A 17,246-nucleotide genomic window follows, 5' to 3' on the forward strand; every position below is an offset into this window, starting at 1 on the left:
GACATTTTGCCTTTTGTATTTAATATCGATGCAATTTCTGTGTTTCATCGTTGATTTGAAGGTCCAAGGGATACAGTAAATAGGAGATGGTGCTTCGGAATCTAATACTGCTGTCCCAAAAAGTCTCAAAGCACGAACTATAGAAGAGTTACTCCTCTTATAAACAAGTCGACATTTTGCCTTTTGTATTCAATATCGATGCAATTTCTGTGTTTCATCGTTGATTTGAAGGTCCAAGGGATACAGTAAACCTGCAATGGTGCATCGGAATCTAATACTGCTATCCCAGGATAGGCTAAAAGCACGAACTATTAGAAGAGTTGCTCCTCTTGTAAATAAGTCGACATTTTGCCTTTTGTATTCAATACCGATGCAATTTCTGTGTTTCATCGTTGATTTGAAGGTCCAAGGGATACAGTAAACCTCCAATGGTGCATCGGAATCTAATACTGCTGTCCCAGGAAAGGCTCAAAGCACGAACTATTAGATGAGTTACTTCTCTTGTAAATAAGTCGACATTTTGCCTTTTGTATTCAATATCGATGCAATTTCTGTGTTTCATCGTTGATTTGAAGGTCCAAGGGATACAGTAATCCTGCAATGGTGCATCGGAATCTAATACTGCTGTCCCAGGAAAGGCTCGAAGCACGAACTATTTGGAGAGTTACTCCTCTTATAAATAAGTCGACATTTTGCCTTTTGTATTCAATATCGATGCAATTTCAGTGTTTCATCGTTGATTTGGAGATCCAAGGGATACAGTAAATATGAGATGGTGCTTCGGAATCTAATACTGCTGTCCCAGGAATGGTTCAAAGCACGAACTATTAGAAGAGTTACTTCTCTTGTAAATAAGTCGACATTTTGCCTTTTGTATTCAATATCGATGCAATTTCTGTGTTTCATCGTTGATTTGAAGGTCCAAGGGATACAGTAAATATGAGATGGTGCTTCGGAATCTAATACTGCTGTCCCAAAAAGGCTCAAAGCACGAACTATAGAAGAGTTACTCCTCTTATAAACAAGTCGACATTTTGCCTTTTGTGTTCAATATCGATGCAATTTCTGTGTTTCATCGTTGATTTGAAGGTCCAAGGGATACAGTAAATATGAGATGGTGCTTCGGAATCTAATACTGCTGTCCCAAAAAGGCTCAAAGCACGAACTATAGAAGAGTTACTCCTCTTATAAACAAGTCGACATTTTGCCTTTTGTATTCAATATCGATTCAATTTATGTGTTTCATCATTGGTTTTAAGGTCCAAGGTCTACAGTGAACCTACAATGGTGCATCGGAATCTAATACTGCTGTCCCAGGAAAGGCTAAAATCACCAACTATTAGAAGAGTTACTTCTCTTGTAAATAAGTCGACATTTTGCCTTTTTTATTCAATATCGATGCAATTTCTGTGTTTCATCGTTGATTTGAAGGTCCAAGGGATACAGTAATCCTGCAATGGTGCATCGGAATCTAATACTGCTGTCCCAGGAAAGGCTCGAAGCACGAACTATTAGAAGAGTTACTCCTCTTATAAATAAGTCGACATTTTGCCTTTTGTATTCAATATCGATGCAATTTCTGTGTTTCATCGTTGATTTGGAGATGCAAGGGATACAGTAAATATGAGATGGTGCTTCGGAATCTAATACTGCTGTCCCAGGAATGGTTCAAAGCACGAACTATTAGAAGAGTTACTCCTCATGTAAATAAGTCGACATTTTGCCTTTTGTATTTAATATCGATGCAATTTCTGTGTTTCATCGTTGATTTGGAGATCCAAGGGATACAGTAAATATGAGATGGTGCTTCGGAATCTAATACTGCTGTCCCAGGAATGGTTCAAAGCACGAACTATTAGAAGAGTTACTTCTCTTGTAAATAAGTCGACATTTTGCCTTTTGTATTCAATATCGATGCAATTTCTGTGTTTCATCGTTGATTTGAATGTCCAATTGATACAGTAAATATGAGATGGTGCTTCGGAATCTAATACTGCTGTCCCAAAAAAGGCTCAAAGCACGAACTATAGAAGAGTTACTCCTCTTATAAACAAGTCAACATTTTGCCTTTTGTATTCAATATCGATGCAATTTCTGTGTTTCATCGTTGATTTGAAGGTCCAAGGGATACAGTAAACCTGCAATGGTGCATCGGAATCTAATACTGCTGTCCCAGGAAAGGCTAAAAGCACGAACTATTAGAAGAGTTGCTCCTCTTGTAAATAAGTCGACATTTTGCCTTTTGTATTCAATACCGATGCAATTTCTGTGTTTCATCGTTGATTTGAAGGTCCAAGGGATACAGTAAACCTGCAATGGTGCATCGGAATCTAATACTGCAGTCCCAGGGAAGGCTCAAAGCACGAACTATTAGAAGAGTTACTCCTCTTGTAAATAATCCGACATTTTGTCTTTTGTATTCAATATCGATGCAATTTCTGTGCTTCATCGTTGATTTGAAGGTCCAAGGGATACAGTAAACCTCCAATGGTGCATCGGAATCTAATACTGCTGTCCCAGGAAAGGCTCAAAGCACGCACTATTAGAAGAGTTACTCCTCATGTAAATAAGTCGACATTTTGCCTTTTGTATTTAATATCGATTCAATTTCTGTGTTTCATCGTTGATTTGAAGGTCCAAGGGATACAGTAAACCTGCAATGGTGCATCGGAAACTAATACTGCTGTCCCAGGAAAGGCTCAAAGCACGAACTATTAGATGAGTTACTTCTCTTGTAAATAGGTCGACATTTTGCCTTTTGTATTCAATATCGATGCAATTTCTGTGTTTCATCGTTGATTTGAAGGTCCAAGGGATACAGTAATCCTGCAATGGTGCATCGGAATCTAATACTGCTGTCCCAGGAAAGGCTCGAAGCACGAACTATTAGAAGAGTTACTCCTCTTATAAATAAGTCGACATTTTGCCTTTTGTATTCAATATCGATGCAATTTCTGTGTTTCATCGTTGATTTGGAGATCCAAGGGATACAGTAAATATGAGATGGTGCTTCGGAATCTAATACTGCTGTCCCAGGAATGGTTCAAACCACGAACTATTAGAAGAGTTACTTCTCTTGTAAATAAGTCGACATTTTGCCTTTTGTATTCAATATCGATGCAATTTCTGTGTTTCATCGTTGATTTGAAGGTCCAAGGGATACATTAAATATGAGATGGTGCTTCGGAATCTAATACTGCTGTCCCAAAAAGGCTCAAAGCACGAACTATAGAAGAGTTACTCCTCTTATAAACAAGTCGACATTTTGCCTTTTGTATTCAATATCGATGCAATTTCTGTGTTTCATCGTTGATTTGAAGGTCCAAGCGATACAGTAAAGCTGCAATGGTGCATCGGAATCTAATACTGCTGTCCCAGGAAAGGCTCAAAGCACGAACGATTAGAAGAGTTGCTCCTCTTGTAAATAAGTCGACATTTTGCCTTTTGTATTCAATACCGATGCAATTTCTGTGTTTCATCGTTGATTTGAAGGTCCAAGGGATACAGTAAACCTGCAATGGTGCATCGGAATCTAATACTGCTGTCCCAGGGAAGGCTCAAAGCACGAACTATTAGAAGAGTTACTCCTCTTGTAAATAATCCGACATTTTGCCTTTTGTATTCAATATCGATGGAATTTCTGTGTTTCATCGTTGATTTGAAGGTCCAAGGGATACAGTAAACCTCCAATGGTGCATCGGAATCTAATACTGCTGTCCCAGGAAAGGCTCAAAGCACGAACTATTAGAAGAGTTACTCCTCATGTAAATAAGTCGACATTTTGCCTTTTGTATTTAATATCGATGCAATTTCTGTGTTTCATCGTTGATTTGAAGGTCCAAGGGATACAGTAAACCTGCAATGGTGCATCGGAATCTAATACTGCTGTCCCAGGAAAGGCTCAATGCGCGAACTATTAGAAGAGTTATTCCTCTTGTAATTAAGTCGACATTTTGCCTTTTGTATTCAATATCGATGCAATTTCTGTGTTTCATTGTTGATTTGAAGGTCCAAGGGATACAGTAATCCTGCATTGGTGCATCGGAATCTAATACTGCTGTCCCAGGAAAGGGCTGAAGCACGAACTATTAGAAGAGTTACTCCTCTTAAAAATAAGTCGACATTTTGCCTTTTGTATTTAATATCGATGCAATTTCTGTGTTTCATCGTTGATTTGAAGGTCCAAGGGATACAGTAAATAGGAGATGGTGCTTCGGAATCTAATACTGCTGTCCCAAAAAGTCTCAAAGCACGAACTATAGAAGAGTTACTCCTCTTATAAACAAGTCGACATTTTGCCTTTTGTATTCAATATCGATGCAATTTCTGTGTTTCATCGTTGATTTGAAGGTCCAAGGGATACAGTAAACCTGCAATGGTGCATCGGAATCTAATACTGCTGTCCCAGGGAAGGCTCAATGCACGAACTATTAGAAGAGTTACTCCTCTTGTAAATAAGTCGACATTTTGCCTTTTGTATTCAATATCGATGCAATTTCTGTGTTTCATCGTTGATTTGAAGGTCCAAGGGATACAGTAACCCTCCAATGGTGCTTCGGAATCTAATACTGCTGTCCCAGGAAAGGCTCAAAACACGAACTATTAGAAGAGTTACTCCTCATGTAAATAAGTCGACATTTTGCCTTTTGTATTTAATATCGATGCAATTTCTGTGTTTCATCGTTGATTTGGAGATCCAAGGGATACAGTAAATATGAGATGGTGCTTCGGAATCTAATACTGCTGTCCCAGGAATGGTTCAAAGCACGAACTATTAGAAGAGTTACTTCTCTTGCAAATAAGTCGACATTTTGCCTTTTGTATTCAATATCGATGCAATTTCTGTGTTTCATCGTTGATTTGAATGTCCAAGGGATACAGTAAATATGAGATGGTGCTTCGGAATCTAATACTGTTGTCCCAAAAAAGGCTCAAAGCACGAACTATAGAAGAGTTACTCCTCTTATAAACAAGTCGACATTTTGCCTTTTGTATTCAATATCGATGCAATTTCTGTGTTTCATCGTTGATTTGAAGGTCCAAGGGATACAGTAAAGCTGCAATGGTGCATCGGAATCTAATACTGCTGTCCCAGGAAAGGCTAAAAGCACGAACTATTAGAAGAGTTGCTCCTCTTGTAAATAAGTCGACATTTTGCCTTTTGTATTCAATACCGATGCAATTTCTGTGTTTCATCGTTGATTTGAAGGTCCAAGGGATACAGTAAACCTGCAATGGTGCATCGGAATCTAATACTGCTGTCCCAGGGAAGGCTCAAAGCACGAACTATTAGAAGAGTTACTCCTCTTGTAAATAATCCGACATTTTGCCTTTTGTATTCAATATCGATGCAATTTCTGTGTTTCATCGTTGATTTGAAGGTCCAAGGGATACAGTAAACCTCCAATGGTGCATCGGAATCTAACACTGCTGTCCCAGGAAAGGCTCAAAACACGCACTATTAGAAGAGTTACTCCTCATGTAATTAAGTCGACATTTTGCCTTTTGTATTTAATATCGATTCAATTTCTGTGTTTCATCGTTGATTTGAAGGTCCAAGGGATACAGTAAACCTGCAATGGTGCATCGGAATCTAATACTGCTGTCCCAGGAAAGGCTCAAAGCGCGAACTATTAGAAGAGTTACTCCTCTTAAAAATAAGTCGACATTTTGCCTTTTGTATTCAATATCGATGCAATTTCTGTGTTTCATCGTTGATTTGAAGGTCCAAGGGATACAGTAAATATGAGATGGTGCATCGGAATCTAATACTGCTGTCCCAAAAAAGGCTCAAAGCACGAACTATTAGAAGAGTTACTCCTCTTATAAACAAGCCGACATTTTGCCTTTGTATTCAATATCGATGCAATTTCTGTGTTTCATCGTTGATTTGAAGGTCCAAGGGATACAGTAAACCTGCATTGGTGCATCGGAATCTAATACTGCTATCCCAGGATAGGCTAAAAGCACGAACTATTAGAAGAGTTACTCCTCTTGTAAATAAGTCGACATTTTGCCTTTTGTATTCAATACCGATGCAATTTCTGTGTTTCATCGTTGATTTGAAGGTCCAAGGGATACAGTAAACCTGCAATGGTGCATCGGAATCTAATACTGCTATCCCAGGATAGGCTAAAAGCACGAACTATTAGAAGAGTTGCTCCTCTTGTAAATAAGTCGACATTTTGCCTTTTGTATTCAATATCGATGCAATTTCTGTGTTTCATCGTTGATTTGAAGGTCCAAGGGATAGAGTAAATATGAGATGGTGCTTCGGAATCTAATACTGCTGTCCCAGGGAAGGCTCAAAGCACGAACTATTAGAAGAGTTACTCCTCTTGTAAATAATCCGACATTTTGCCTTTTGTATTCAATATCGATGCAATTTCTGTGTTTCATCGTTGATTTGAAGGTCCAAGGGATACAGTAAACCTGCAATGGTGCATCGGAATCTAATACTGCTATCCCAGGATAGGCTAAAAGCACGAACTATTAGAAGAGTTGCTCCTCTTGTAAATAAGTCGACATTTTGCCTTTTGTATTCAATACCGATGCAATTTCTGTGTTTCATCGTTGATTTGAAGGTCCAAGGGATACAGTAAAGCTGCAATGGTGCATCGGAATCTAATACTGCTATCCCAGGATAGGCTATAAGCACGAACTATTAGAAGAGTTGCTCCTCTTGTAAATAAGTCGACATTTTGCCTTTTGTATTCAATACCGATGCAATTTCTGTGTTTCATCGTTGATTTGAAGGTCCAAGGGATACAGTAAACCTGCAATGGTGCATCGGAATCTAATACTGCTGTCCCAGGGATGGCTCAAAGCACGAACTATTAGAAGAGTTACTCCTCATGTAAATAAGTCGACATTTTCCCTTTTGTATTCAATATCGATGCAATTTCTGTGTTTCATCGTTGATTTGAAGGTCCAAGGGATACAGTAAATATGAGATGGTGCTTCGGAATCTAATACTGGTCTCCCAGGAACGGTTCAAACACGAACTATTAGAAGAGTTACTTCTCTTGTATATAAGTCGACATTTTGCCTTTTGTATTCAATATCGATTCAATTTATGTGTTTCATCATCGGTTTTAAGGTCCAAGGGCTACAGTGAACCTACAATGGTGCATCGGAATCTAATACTGCTGTTCCAGGAAAGGCTAAAATCACGAACTATTAGAAGAGTTACTCCTCTTGTAAATGAGTCGACATTTTGCCTTTTGTATTCAATATCGATGCAATTTCTGTGTTTCATCGTTGATTTGAAAGTCGAAGGGATACAGTAAACCTGCAATGGTGCAACGGAATCTAATACTGCTGTCCCATGAAAGGCTCAAAGCACGAACTATTAGAAGAGTTACTCCTCTTATAAATAAGTCGACATTTTGCCTTTTGTATTCAATATCGATGCAATTTCTGTGTTTCATCGTTGATTTGAAGGTCCAAGGGTTGCAGTAAATATGAGATGGTGCTTCGGAATCTAATACTGCTGTCCCAGGAATGGTTCAAACACGAACTATTAGAAGAGTTACTTCTCTTGTAAATAAGTCGACATTTTGCCTTTTGTATTCAATATCGATTCAATTTATGTGTTTCATCATTGGTTTTAAGGTCCAAGGGCTACAGTGAAGCTACAATGGTGCATCGGAATCTAATACTGCTGTCCCAGGAAACGCTAAAATCACGAACTATTAGAAGAGTTACTTCTCTTGTAAATGAGTCGACATTTTGCCTTTTGTATTCAATATCGATGCAATTTCTGTGTTTCATCGTTGATTTGAAGGTCCAAGGGATACAGTAAACCTGCAATGGTGCATCGGAGTCTAAAACTGCTGTCCCAGGAAAGGCTCAAAGCGCGAACTATTAGAAGAGTACCTCCTCGTGTAAATAAGTCGACATTTTGCCTTTTGTATTCAATATCGATGCAATTTCTGTGTTTCATCGTTGATTTTAAGGTCCAAGGGATACAGTAAACCTGCAATGGTGCATCGGAATCTAATACTCCTATCCCAGGATAGGCTAAAAGCACGAACTATTAGAAGAGTTACTCCTCTTGTAAATAATCCGACATTTTGCATTTTGTATTCAATATCGATGCAATTTCTGTGTTTCATCGTTGATTTGAAGGTCCAAGGGATACAGTAAACCTCCAATGGTGCAGCAGAATCTAATACTGCTGTCCCAGGAAAGGCTCGAAGCACGAACTATTAGAAGAGTTACTCCTCTTATAAATAAGTCGACATTTTGCCTTTTGTATTTAATATCGATGCAATTTCTGTGTTTCATCGTTGATTTGAAGGTCCAAGGGATACAGTAAACCTGCAATGGTGCATCGGAATCTAATACTGCTGTCCCAGGAAAGGCTCAAAGCGCGAACTATTAGAAGAGTTACTCCTCTTGTAAATAAGTCGACATTTTGCCTTTTGTATTCAATATCGATGCAATTTCTGTGTTTCATCGTTGATTTGAAGGTCCAAGGGATACAGTAATCCTGCATTGGAGCATCGGAATCTAATACTGCTGTCCCAGGAAAGGGTCGAAGCACGAACTATTAGAAGAGTTACTCCTCTTAAAAATAAGTCGACATTTTGCCTTTTGTATTCAATATCGATGCAATTTCTGTGTTTCATCGTTGATTTGAAGGTCCAAGGGATACAGTAAATATGAGATGGTGCTTCGGAATCTAATACTGCTGTCCCAAAAAAGGCTCAAAGCAGGAACTATAGAAGAGTTACTCCTCTTATAAACAAGTCGACATTTTGCCTTTTGTATTCAATATCGATGCATTTTCTGTGTTTCATCGTTGATTTGAAGGTCCAAGGGATACAGTAAACCTGCAATGGTGCATCGGAATCTAATACTGCTATCCCAGGATAGGCTAAAAGCACGAACTATTAGAAGAGTTGCTCCTCTTGTAAATAAGTCGACATTTTGCCTTTTGTATTCAATACCGATGCAATTTCTGTGTTTCATCGTTGATTTGAAGGTCCAAGGGATACAGTAAACCTGCAATGGTGCATCGGAATCTAATACTGCTATCCCAGGATAGGCTAAAAGCACGAACTATTAGAAGAGTTGCTCCTCTTGTAAATAAGTCGACATTTTGCCTTTTGTATTCAATACCGATGCAATTTCTGTGTTTCATCGTTGATTTGAAGGTCCAAGGGATACATTAAACCTGCAATGGTGCATCGGAATCTAATACTGCTGTCCCAGGGAAGGCTCAATGCACGAACTATTGGAAGAGTTACTCCTCTTGTAAATAAGTCGACATTTTGCCTTTTGTATTCAATATCGATGCAATTTCTGTGTTTCATCGTTGATTTGAAGGTCCAAGGGATACAGTAAACCTGCAATGGTGCATCGGAATCTAATACTGCTATCCCAGGATAGGCTAAATGCACGAACTATTAGAAGAGTTGCTCCTCTTGTAAATAAGTCGACATTTTGCCTTTTGTATTCAATATCGATGCAATTTCTGTGTTTCATCGTTGATTTGAAGGTCCAAGGGATACAGTAAATATGAGATGGTGCTTCGGAATCTAATACTGCTGTCCCAGGGAAGGCTCAAAGCACGAACTATTAGAAGAGATACTCCTCTTGTAAATAATCCGACATTTTGCCTTTTGTATTCAATATCGATGCAATTTCTGTGTTTCATCGTTGATTTGAAGGTCCAAGGGATACAGTAAACCTGCAATGGTGCATCGGAATCTAATACTGCTATCCCAGGATAGGCTAAAAGCACGAACTATTAGAAGAGTTGCTCCTCTTGTAAATAAGTCGACATTTTGCCTTTTGTATTCAATACCGATGCAATTTCTGTGTTTCATCGTTGATTTGAAGGTCCAAGGGATACAGTAAACCTGCAATTGTGCATCGGAATCTAATACTGCTATCCCAGGATAGGCTATAATCACGAACTATTAGAAGAGTTGCTCCTCTTGTAAATAAGTCGACATTTTGCCTTTTGTATTCAATACCGATGCAATTTCTGTGTTTCATCGTTGATTTGAAGGTCCAAGGGATACAGTAAACCTGCAATGGTGCATCGGAATCTAATACTGCTGTCCCAGGGAAGGCTCAAAGCACGAACTATTAGAAGAGTTACTCCTCATGTAAATAAGTCGACATTTTGCCTTTTGTATTCAATATCGATGCAATTTCTGTGTTTCATAGTTGATTTGAAGGTCCAAGGGATACAGTAAATATGAGATGGTGCTTCGGAATCTAATACTGCTGTCCCAGGAACGGTACAAACACGAACTATTAGAAGAGTTACTTCTCTTGTATATAAGTCGACATTTTGCCTTTTGTATTCAATATCGATTCAATTTATGTGTTTCATCATCGGTTTTAAGGTCCGAGGGCTACAGTGAACCTACAATGGTGCATCGGAATCTAATACTGCTGTTCCAGGAAAGGCTAAAATCACGAACTATTAGAAGAGTTACTCCTCTTGTAAATGAGTCGACATTTTGCGTTTTGTATTCAATATCGATGCAATTTCTGTGTTTCATCGTTGATTTGAAAGTCCAAGGGATACAGTAAACCTGCAATGGTGCATCGGAATCTAATACTGCTGTCCCAGGAAAGGCTCAAAGCACGAACTATTAGAAGAGTTACTCCTCTTATAAATAAGTCGACATTTTGCCTTTTGTATTCAATATCGATGCAATTTCTGTGTTTCATCGTTGATTTGAAGGTCCAAGGGATACAGTAAATATGAGATGGTGCTTCGGAATCTAATACTGCTGTCCCAGGAATGGTTCAAACACGAACTATTAGAAGAGTTACTTCTCTTGTAAATAAGTCAACATTTTGCCTTTTGTATTCAATATCGATTCAATTTATGTGTTTCATCATTGGTTTTAAGGTCCAAGGGCTACAGTGAAGCTACAATGGTGCATCGGAATCTAATACTGCTGTCCCAGGAAACGCTAAAATCACGAACTATTAGAAGAGTTACTTCTCTTGTAAATGAGTCGACATTTTGCCTTTTGTATTCAATATCGATGCAATTTCTGTGTTTCATCGTTGATTTGAAGGTCCAAGGGATACAGTAAACCTGCAATGGTGCATCGGAATCTAAAACTGCTGTCCCCGGAAAGGCTCAAAGCGCGAACTATTAGAAGAGTTACTCCTCGTGTAAATAAGTCGACATTTTGCCTTTTGTATTCAATATCGATGCAATTTCTGTGTTTCATCGTTGATTTTAAGGTCCAAGGGATACAGTAAACCTGCAATGGTGCATCGGAATCTAATACTCCTATCCCAGGATAGGCTAAAAGCACGAACTATTAGAAGAGTTGCTCCTCTTGTAAATAAGTCGACATTTTGCCTTTTGTATTCAATACCTATGCAATTTCTGTGTTTCATCGTTGATTTGAAGGTCCAAGGGATACAGTAAACCTGCAATGGTGCATCGGAATCTAATACTGCTGTCCCAGGGAAGGCTCAAAGCACGAACTATTAGAAGAGTTACTCCTCTTGTAAATAATCCGACATTTTGCCTTTTGTATTCAATATCGATGCAATTTCTGTGTTTCATCGTTGATTTGAAGGTCCAAGGGATACAGTAAACCTCCAATGGTGCAGCACAATCTAATACTGCTGTCCCAGGAAAGGCTCAAAGCGCGAACTATTGGAAGAGTTACTCCTCATGTAAATAAGTCGACATTTTGCCTTTTGTATTTAATATCGATGCAACTTCTGTGTTTCATCGTTGATTTGAAGGTCTAAGGGATACAGTAAACCTGCAATGGTGCATCGGAATCTAATACTGCTGTCCCAGGAAAGGCTCAAAACGCGAATTATTAGAAGAGTTACTCCTCTTGTAAATAATACGACATTTTGCCTTTTGTATTCAATATCGATTCAATTTATGTGTTTCATCATTGGTTTTAAGGTCCAAGGGCTACAGTGAACCTACAATGGTGCATCGGAATCTAATACTGCTGTCCCAGGAAAGGCTAAAACCACGAACTATTAGATGAGTTACTTTTCTTGTAAATAAGTCGACATTTTGCCTTTTGTATTCATTATCGATGCAATTTCTGTGTTTCATCGTTGATTTGAAGGTCCAAGGGATACAGTAAATATGAGATGGTGCTTCGGAATCTAATACTGCTGTCCCCAAAAAGGCTCAAAGCACGAACAATAGAAGAGTTACTCCTCTTATAAACAAGTCGACATTTTGCCTTTTGTATTCAATATCGATGCAATTTCTGTGTTCCATCGTTGATTTGAAGGTCCAAGGGATACAGTAAATATGCGATGGTGCTTCGGAATCTAATACTGTTGTCCCAAAAAAGGCTCAAAGCACGAACCATAGACGAGTTACTCCTCTTATAAGCAAGTCGACATTTTGCCTTTTGTATTCAATATCGATGCAATTTCTGTGTTTCATCATTGATTTGAAGGTCCAAGGGATACAGTAATTCTGCAATGGTGCTTCGGAATCTAATACTGCTATCCCAGGATAGGCTAGAAGCAAGAACTATTAGAAGAGTTGCTCCTCTTCTAAATAAGTCGACATTTTGCCTTTTGTATTCAATACCGATGCAATTTCTCTGTTTCATCGTTGATTTGAAGGTCCAAGGGATACAGTAAACCTGCAATGGTGCATCGGAATCTAATACTGCTATCCCAGGATAGGCTAAAAGCACGAACTATTAGAAGAGTTGCTCCTCTTGTAAATAAGTCGACATTTTGCCTTTTGTATTCAATACCGATGCAATTTCTGTGTTTCATCGTTGATTTAAATTCCAAGGGATACAGTAAACCTGAAATGGTGCATCGGAATCTAATACTGCTGTCCCAGGGAAGGCTCAAAGCACGAACTATTAGAAGAGTTACTCCTCTTGTAAATAATCCGACATTTTGCCTTTTGTATTCAATATCGATGCAATTTCTATGTTTCATCGTTGATTTGAAGGTCCAAGGGATACAGTAAACCTCCAATGGTGCATCGGAATCTAATACTGCTGTCCCAGGAAAGGCTCAAAGCACGAACTATTAGAAGAGTTTCTCCTCATGTAAATAAGTCGACATTTTGCGTTTTGTATTTAATATCGATGCAATTTCTGTGTTTCATCGTTGATTTGAAGGTCCAAGGGATACAGTAAACCTGCAATGGTGCATCGGAATCTAATACTGCTGTCCCAGGAAAGGCTCAAAGCGCGAACTATTAGAAGAGTTACTCCTCTTGTAAATAAGTCGACATTTTGCATTTTGTATTCAATAGCGATTCAATTTATGTGTTTCATCATTGGTTTTAAGGTCCAAGGGCTACAGTGAACCTACAATGGTGCATCAGAATCTAATACTGCTGTCCCAGGAAAGGCTAAAATCACGAACTATTAGAAGAGTTACTTCTCTTGTAAATAAGTCGATATTTTGCCTTTCGTATTCAATATCGATGCAATTTCTGTGTTTCATCGTTGATTTGAAGGTCCAAGGGATACAGTAAACCTGCAATGGTGCATCGGAATCTAATACTGCTGTCCCAGGAAAGACTCAAAGCACGAACTGTAGAAGAGTTACTCCTCTTATAAATAAGTCGACATTTTGCCTTTTGTATTCAATATCGATTCAATTTATGTGTTTCATCATTGGTTTTAAGGTCCAAGGGCTACAGTGAACCTACAATGGTGCATCGGAATCTAATACTGCTGTCCCAGGAAAGGCTAAAATCACGAACTATTAGAAGAGTTACTTCTCTTGTAAATAAGTCGACATTTTGCCTTTTGTATTCAATATCGATGCAATTTCTGTGTTTCATCGTTGATTTGAAGGTCCAAGGGATACAGTAAATATGAGATGGTGCTTCGGAATCTAATACTGCTGCCCCAAAAAAGGCTCAAAGCACGAACTATAGAAGAGTTACTCCTCTTATAAACAAGTCGACATTTTGCCTTTTGTATTCAATATCGATGCAATTTCTGTGTTTCATCGTTGATTTGAAGGCCCAAGGGATACAGTAAATATGAGATGGTTCTTCGGAATCTAATACTGCTGTCCCAAAAAAGGCTCAAAGCACGAACCATAGAAGAGTTACTCCTCTAATAAACAAGTCGACATTTTGCCTTTTGTATTCAATATCGATGCAATTTCTGTGTTTCATCATTGATTTGAAGGTCCAAGGGATACAGTAAACCTGCAATGGTGCATCGGAATCTAATACTGCTATCCCAGGATAGGCTAAAAGCACGAACTATTAGTAGAGTTGCTCCTCTTGTAAATAAGCCGACATTTTGCCTTTTGTATTCAATACATATGCAATTTCTGTGTTTCATCGTTGATTTGAAGGTCCAAGGGATACAGTAAACCTGCAATGGTGCATCGGAATCTAATACTGCTATCCCAGGATAGGCTAAAAGCACGAACTATTAGAAGAGTTGCTCCTCTTGTAAATAAGTCGACATTTTGCCTTTTGTATTCAATATCGATGCAATTTCTATGTTTCATCGTTGATTTGAAGGTCCAAGGGATACAGTAAACCTCCAATGGTGCATCGGAATCTAATACTGCTGTCCCAGGATAGGATAAAAGCACGAACTATTAGAAGAGTTTCTCCTCATGTAAATAAGTCGACATTTTGCCTTTTGTATTTAATATCGATGCAATTTCTGTGTTTCATCGTTGATTTGAAGGTCCAAGGGATACAGTAAATTTGAGATGGTGCTTCGGAATCTAATACTGCTGTCCCAAAAAAGGCTCAAAGCACGAACTATTAGAAGAGTTATTCCTCTTATAAACAAGTCGACATTTTGCCTTTTGTATTCAATATCGATGCAATTTCTGTGTTTCATCGTTGATTTGAAGGTCCAAGGGATACAGTAAAGCTGCAATGGTGCATCGGAATCTAATACTGCTGTCCCAGGAAAGGCTAAAAGCACTAACTATTAGAAGAGTTGCTCCTCTTGTAAATAAGTCGACATTTTGCCTTTTGTATTCAATACCGATGCAATTTCTGTGTTTCATCGTTGATTTGAAGGTCCAAGGGATACAGTAAACCTGCAATGGTGCATCGGAATCTAATACTGCTGTCCCAGGGAAGGCTCAAAGCACGAACTATTAGATGAGTTACTCCTCTTGAAAATAATCCGACATTTTGCCTTTTGTATTCAATATCGATGCAATTTCTGTGTTTCATCGTTGATTTGAAGGTCCAAGGGATACAGTAAACCTCCAATGGTGCATCGGAATCTAATACTGCTGTCCCAGGAAAGGCTCAAAGCACGCACTATTAGAAGAGTTACTCCTCATGTAAATAAGTCGACATTTTGCCTTTTGTATTTAATATCGATTCAATTTCTGTGTTTCATCGTTGATTTGAAGGTCCAAGGGATACAGTAAACCTGCAATGGTGCATCGGAATCTAATACTGCTGTCCCAGGAAAGGCTCAAAGCGCGAACTATTAGAAGAGTTACTCCTCTTGTAAATAATCCGACATTTTGCCTTTTGTATTCAATATCGATGCAATTTCTGTGTTTCATCGTTGATTTGAAGGTCCAAGGGATACAGTAATCCTGCATTGGTGCATCGGAATCTAATACAGCTGTCCCAGGAAAGGGTCGAAGCACGAACTATTAGAAGAGTTACTCCTCTTAAAAATAAGTCGACATTTTGCCTTTTGTATTCAATACCGATGCAATTTCTGTGTTTCATCGTTGATTTGAAGGTCCAAGGGATACAGTAAACCTGCAATGGTGCATCGGAATCTAATACTGCTGTCCCAGGGAAGGCTCAAAGCACGAACTATTAGAAGAGTTACTCCTCTTGTAAATAATCCGACATTTTGCCTTTTGTATTCAATATCGATGCAATTTCTGTGTTTCATCGTTGATTTGAAGGTCCAAGGGATACAGTAAACCTGCAATGGTGCATCGGAATCTAATACTGCTATCCCAGGATAGGCTAAAAGCACGAACTATTAGAAGAGTTGCTCCTCTTGTAAATAAGTCGACATTTTGCCTTTTGTATTCAATACCGATGCAATTTCTGTGTTTCATCGTTGATTTGAAGGTCCAAGGGATACAGTAAACCTACAATGGTGCATCGGAATCTAATACTGCTATCCCAGGATAGGCTATAAGCACGAACTATTAGAAGAGTTGCTCCTCTTGTAAATAAGTCGACATTTTGCCTTTTGTATTCAATACCGATGCAATTTCTGTGTTTCATCGTTGATTTGAAGGTCCAAGGGATACAGTAAACCTGCAATGGTGCATCGGAATCTAATACTGCTGTCCCAGGGAAGGCTCAAAGCACGAACTATTAGAAGAGTTACTCCTCATGTAAATAAGTCGACATTTTGCCTTTTGTATTTAATATCGATGCAATTTCTGTGTTTCATCGTTGATTTGAAGGTCCAAGGGATACAGTAAATATGAGATGGTGCTTCGGAATCTAATACTGCTGTCCCAGGAACGGTTCAAACACGAACTATTAGAAGAGTTACTTCTCTTATTTATAAGTCGACATTTTGCCTTTTGTATTCAATATCGATTCAATTTATGTGTTTCATCGTTGATTTGAAGGTCCAAGGGATACAGTAAATATGAGATGGTGCTTCGGAATCTAATACTGCTGTCCCAAAAAGGCTCAAAGCACGAACTATAGAAGAGTTACTCCTCTTATAAACAAGTCGACATTTTGCCTTTTGTATTCAATATCGATGCAATTTCTGTGTTTCATCGTTGATTTGAAGGTCCTAGGGATACAGTAAATATGAGATGGTGCTTCGGAATCTAATACTGCTGTCCCAAAAAGGCTCAAAGCACGAACTATAGAAGAGTTACTCCTCTTATAAACAAGTCGACATTTTGCCTTTTGTATTCAATATCGATTCAATTTATGTGTTTCATCATTGGTTTTAAGGTCCAAGGTCTACAGTGAACCTACAATGGTGCATCGGAATCTAATACTGCTGTCCCAGGAAAGGCTAAAATCACCAACTATTAGAAGAGTTACTTCTCTTGTAAATAAGTCGACATTTTGCCTTTTTTATTCAATATCGATGCAATTTCTGTGTTTCATCGTTGATTTGAAGGTCCAAGGGATACAGTAATCCTGCAATGGTGCATCGGAATCTAATACTGCTGTCCCAGGAAAGGCTCGAAGCACGAACTATTAGAAGAGTTACTCATCTTATAAATAAGTCGACATTTTGCCTTTTGTATTCAATATCGATGCAATTTCTGTGTTTCATCGTTGATTTGGAGATGCAAGGGATACA

The sequence above is a fragment of the Schistocerca cancellata genome, chromosome 8, assembly GCF_023864275.1.
Source record: "Schistocerca cancellata isolate TAMUIC-IGC-003103 chromosome 8, iqSchCanc2.1, whole genome shotgun sequence".
In the NCBI taxonomy this organism is placed as follows: domain Eukaryota; kingdom Metazoa; phylum Arthropoda; class Insecta; order Orthoptera; family Acrididae; genus Schistocerca; species Schistocerca cancellata.